Source organism: Amblyomma maculatum, chromosome 5 (genome assembly GCF_055883805.1).
Source record: "Amblyomma maculatum isolate TAMU_Amacu chromosome 5, ASM5588380v1, whole genome shotgun sequence".
Taxonomy (NCBI): domain Eukaryota; kingdom Metazoa; phylum Arthropoda; class Arachnida; order Ixodida; family Ixodidae; genus Amblyomma; species Amblyomma maculatum.
Window position 1 is genome coordinate 154,611,933 of NC_139348.1, and position 6,276 is coordinate 154,618,208.

Genomic DNA, 6,276 nt, shown 5'->3' on the forward strand with positions numbered 1-6,276 from the left:
ATGAAAAGAGAAAAATGATGTCAATAAAAAAAAACTAAAGTTCCGCAATGGTAGTAATGATTTCGCATACTCGCAATCATGAAGAATATTTCAAGGTCTGGATATGTTATATGTGTTGCTCTTACGCGTCTTTGTAGCGAATGTCTCAGATGACGGCAAGGTCACGCGTATATAGGGTGTACTTTTAGCTTGATTAAAACTCCTCCGACCGCGGGAAACTTGCCCAATTCTGTTTCATCTGGGATTTCGTTTCCGATTGCTGAAATGGTTTAGTTTAACTTCTTAAGTTCTGCCCGAAGATTAACATTTAACGCTTAAACTAAAGCCATCGAACTACCGCAACGAGAAAATATGTTGCATGCTGCATACTGTACTGCAACTACATTACAGTTAGGCGTCATATATTTTAAATAATTTATTATTATTGTAGTATCAAACTGTATACCAGTTAATTGCTAATTTTATTATGTTCGTTACTGAGCCACAACACAAAAAGCATTACAACTCCAGTAGACGTCCTGGACGTCCGCAGGATATCCAGGGACGTTTTAGTGCCGTGGGCTGTTAGCCAAAATTAACCTCATTCAAATAGACCAAACAAAAAGCGTGACAGAAAACTGGGCGTCCAGTTAAATGAAAATAACTGAAAATAACATAGTTTCGTCTTGAATGCGTTCCGTAAAACAATTCTGAGAAACGAAGCCTGTTTTGACTGAGTTAAACGGAAAGGTACATTACACACTCGAAGCTAACCGAAAGCCAAAGTAACAGAACAGCGTCACATTTGTACAAACATGAACCATAGCTATGTCGTCTACTATAATTCGTCTGATATTCTTATCGCCGTTATAACCCATTCAAATAACACACGCTGCCTATTCCAAATGCGTACTCTACGGCTGATATTGTAAATTTAGGTATTGTAAATCTATTGAATATATATCTTGGGCGAACTTCAACGTTAGCGTTGCGGACTCTCCTGCCATACAATGAAACTAATGCACTGTAATGAAAATACGTTCTGTATAGTGCTTTAAAGGACAGCAGATAAAGAAACAAATGCAACCTGTGTCCACTCATCCAACAAGCGATGTTCGTGAACAGGTAATTTTCAAAGCCTATCATGATTGCATTGTTTTGCTTAAAAGGCTACAGAGAGCTCGAAAGCAGGATGCCGAGATGCTGCTTCGCGGCGTAGAATACATTTTTTATGTTCCCTGTAAATGTGACGCATAAATACTGTACAAATGCTCTTTCTTGCTGATAAAGAATGCGCCCAGTATCTTCCTCTTACTCCATACTGACACAATTCATTGCATAGATTTAGCTACAAATTCAACGCAGCCTTTTTTTTTTTTTTTTTTTTTTGCTGTGCCCATACTGCACGCTTATTTATAGAATGCAGAACGTCGTTATCACGGCACGACCAAATATAACGAAGTAATCGTCGTAACGAATTTACTTTCAATTAATTAATAGTTTCTGCCTTTGTAATTTATTCTGTCATTGTTAGATCACTTATTTACTATTTATTTATGTTTAGTTTTGTTTGCTTTATGGGGTTTAACGTCCCTAAGCGACTTAGACTATGAGAGACGCTTTTATTTACATTTTATGATTCCCGTACACCCGGTGCATTGCGGATAAGAATCTTGCTGCATGTGCACCTCTGATTCAGTAATTGCAACACTAAGGACTGCAGCATGAGAATATGAAGCCTTTAGAAATATGAGAAAAGCAATTAAGAAAATCGAAAAACGCGGGGAAATATTTTGTTCCTTAAAGGTGGAACTTAATTTAGACAGACAACAATTAGGCATACCGTTCCGTGCATGCCGATTAGTAGGTCAAGCTGTCCGGTCTAGGCAGCTATGCTACGATACGCGCACGTTCACTTATAATACAAAGCAAATCATGGGGGTAAGTTTGCATATATGTGCTGTTTCTTCCGTTATCGTCTGCACAAGCGAGAGCCGACATCGCCTGCAACACTTTTGCCTCTCGTCCGCTGCTCTTGAGCGAGTTGTAGCAGACGAGGACATTAGGTGTCATTGACACACTTTTTCCGCGGCGGCTTATCTGTGTATAACACTGCTGACGCAAAAAATACAAAGAGAAGGCAAAAAAGACCCGCAAAGCTTGGGTACAGCTGTTTACGCAAAACCACAGAAGCGGGCATTTAGAGTGACGAGTCTGCTACACCTACAAGTGATAGCGGACATAGCCTTGAACATTAAAAATAGCTTTAAAGAATGTAAGCTATCATCTTGGTTGGAATTAACATTGCACGAGAGTTTTGGAAGAAAATGAAGAGTTGTGAATTTGGTTCGAGACGGAATGATGCAGACTCAAGGAATAAAATTCAGGCTATCATTACCAGTTGACCTATAGGTGTACAAATGACTTCCAATCTTAACATCGCGAACTGAAAAACGGCTTCATTTTCTATTGCATACGTACGAGGTACCATTCAAAGGGTTGCCATGACGAAATGCCATGTTTTCTTTTTTTACCTACTAGCAAGAGTGAACAAAGAATTTTCGATTCAGGTGAAAAATTTGATCTTTAATGCAAACTCTGTAAACTTAGAGGCGGATTTAAAAGGGGGGAGTGCCGTTTCACCCCAAGCAAGAAATTATGCATAAAAAATAACACGCTGAGCTCCCATTTTTCAATGAAAGGATACAGGAAGCAGGTAGTTTTAGCAGGACACTCCCCCCTCCTTTCCTTCCCAGTTTGCCACTCCAAGCGCGACCCGTAAATACGCCCTTCCACTACACCCGATAAATGACCTGCGAATAATGGAATAATGTATGTTTTCGGTTATGCGTAAAAGTTTTTGAGATATTCGGCATATATCTTTGGAAGCATACCGTATTACAAGCCTTTTGTTCCCTGCTGGCTTTGCCTACATTGCCTAAAATCAAAAAAGAAACTATGAAAAGAAGTAAACGAAAGGAAAATGACTAAATAAATTATTAGGTACAGGTCGCGTAGAGTTCTCTCAGAGAAACCTCCAGAATTTCCGCAGCTCACTGGATATAGACGCACAACATGTACACTTGTTAGCTGTTGGGGCACTGTACGCTTCCAAATAAGGTAGCACAAACAAAGGGCACTATAGCTGCAAGCATCTAGAGCAACCCAGCCCGATAGCGGCAGGCTTGGCGGCATGTTTGCAGCAGTAGTACGGGAGAGGACTCTGCCAAGGAAGCAAAACCAGAGTAAACAATATGAACATGATAGTATAGAGTGAACAAGCACATGCGTGAGCCTTGAGGAAGTCGCCCTAGAAACAAGTGGCGAGCCGGCTCCATCTACGTCGCGTGGTTGCTGGTCTGTTTGTCTGATGCGCTGAAATGAGGCGTTGCGATTGGCTCGTGCGTGTCGTGCGCGAGGGAGTTAGAGTATGATAAATCTCTTCTCGCTCTCTTTCTAAAACCGTGCAGCGCTGTGTTAGGACAGAGCCGGCGCTCACGCACTGGACGAGCGTCGCGCAGTAGGTTTGGACATCATACTGTGAGGCGTCAGTTTTTGCGCTATTCTGGGGGAGCACCCAAGGCCCGTCCAATCCTGAAGCTTGTTTATACGAGGACCGCGAAGTTAGCGCGCGTCGTCTGCAAGAATTGTCTTGCACTCCGATCGGAAGCATAATTTATATGCGGTCACTATGCTCCTTCCTTCATTCCTTAAATGTGAGACCATGGCACCCGACGTAGAAGCATGCGGCCGTAGGAACTAGCATACTCAAGATATATGGCGCTCAACCATCGATCGCGATGTCGGGTTCGATCTCAGCCACATGGCAGCACGCATTTCGATGGAAGCGACATGATAAAGTTATGCTGAGGTTTCGAAGCAGTTCCGGGTCCTTAAAAAGTGCGTTGCCTATGCGAAAAGTTAATATAGATATGCAAACAAATAAGTCTCAAATAACGCAGTACACAAAGAGCTATGCATCATAATAAAACAAAAACTCTGGTTGCGACAGCCCTCTGCACGTTTTCTGCGGAAGCCGCCAAGTATGCGATCGTCGACAAACACGCCATGAAGAAGCGATATGCGTCTTTCTGCGGCAAACAACTGCGCAGGCAGAAAGAAGAGGGGGAAAGGACGAGATGGCTTCGCTTCTTACATCCATAGAGCTTCACGTAACTTGCGAGGCGTTTCCAAGGTTTTCGGTAGTCGTCGTCTTGTCTCTCCTGGCGAGCGATGTGTTTATCTATAGACGTCCCCCAACTGAGACGCCACAACGCACAATGCCTGCCCCCCCCCCCCCCCCCCCCCCCCACCCCCACTCGCAGGAAGAAAACAGATGGCACCATTGCATGTTGCTTTGTCGTTAGTATTTCCTCCTCAAATGGTTTATCCGTTTAAAAAATAACACCTTTAACATTCATAATGACTTCAGTAAATTCGCAGTTGAAGCACGAAAAATCCATGACAGCTAGCGCACATCTAGGCGTTTCTGGGTGACCGCTTTTTTCGAGGCACCCTACCGCCTATTTGTATCTAACATATGTATATACGAAAAAAAAATAGCTGAGTGATTTTAGAGCACTACTGCTTAAGGAACAAAAGTTTTAAACACTCTCATATGCTTCATACATCTCGCGGCAAACTACATAATCGATACAGAAAGAACGCAGGTTACAGTTCTGAATGATTTCAGTTTTGAGCTTGTTATTATCACCAGAGCATTGAGCGCAGCCCCCCGGGGGAGGAACGCTCGGGCAGGACACTCCCGGGACCCGCCAAAGGTCCTGAAGAGTGTCAGGCTCCAAAACGGGTGTTTTCTAAATCCGGCCATATTAAAACACGTGGACTCAACATTCACGGGTAGGTGCAAATTCTGCGGGCAGTATGCTGACCTATACCACATGGTGTAGGCCTGCCAGCCAAATACAAAAATAAAAGTTATAAAACAGCCAACTAGGGAGGGCTAGGAGGCGTCCCTGTCCACCTCGGACCTGAAGGCCCAGCGTGCCCTGGTCGGTCGGTCTGCCACTCAGCTTCACAACCAGGACGGTAGGTCAACGTCTGACTGAGAGGTGGTGCGGTACTGCCCTGATTGGGCTGGGACAGGTGGGTCACCGCCGCTTGCGGCGGTGGCTGGCCTGCCACCGAATTTTTATCTGTTGTAGGCCGTCATTGCACCCGCCACCGCTTTGGTGGTGGACGACGGCTGTTGTTGCTATGCGCGTCTTTCTCTCCCTCTTTCTTTTCTTTCTCTATTTTTTTTCTTCTGTCTGCGCGAGGCAGCGGAAGTGGATCAACTACAGAGCCAGTAGCAGACCCGTGCATTTTCTTTTCCTATTTCCTACAGCCACAACAACCCAACTGCGACGGGGGCTAGCCAGCCACCGAATTTTTATCTGTTGTAGGCCGTCATTGTACCCGCCGCCGCTTAGGTGGTGGACGACGGCTGTTGTTGCTATGCGCGTCTTTCTCTCCCTCTTTCTTTTCTTTCTCTATTTTCTGTTCTGTCTGTGCGAGGCAGCGGAAGTGGATCAGCTACAGAGCCAATAGCAGACCCGTGGATTTTCTTTTCCTATTTCCTACAGCCACAACAACACAACAACTGCGGCGGGTTCTAGCCAGCCACCGAATTTTTATCTGTTGTAGGCCGTCATTGTACCCGCCACCGCTTAGGTGGTGGACGACGGCTGTTGTTGTTGATGATGACCTGAGACAAAGTGGCCCATACCCACGGCGGGGGATGGGTCAGGGTGCATTGTATATTTTAAATATTTATGTTCAAGGACTGGAGTATTCAGATAAAGTTGGATCTTTAACTAGAATTTGCGGCGCGCGTCTTTCTCTCCTTCTTATTTTTCTTTCTTCTCTATTTTCTCTTCTGTCCGCACAAGGCAGCGGGGGTGGCTCAGCCACAGAGCCAGTAGCAGGCCCGTGCATTTTCTTTTCATTCTTCCTACAGCCACAACAACAACAACCACAGCCAAACGCATCTCCCTTCCCAAATCATTTCATTGTAAATAAATGTCTTCCCCTTCTATTATCACCAGCATCGTTAGCTCGTACTTGTTGAGAATGTCCCAAATACAGTTTTCTCGATTTATGGATACGCCGCCGCAAAGAAACTAGCATGATACTTTCAGAATTGATCTGATTTAGCTCAAGCAGGTGAGATGCAGATCGTGTGCGGTTACTGTTGTGTCGTCTGCGCCCCGCGTAGCAGACGACGCGTGCGCGCGCTCTGACGTCATAACAAAATCGAGCTCAGGGGGCGCTGCGGTCGTGCAGTGCGGCGAAGCC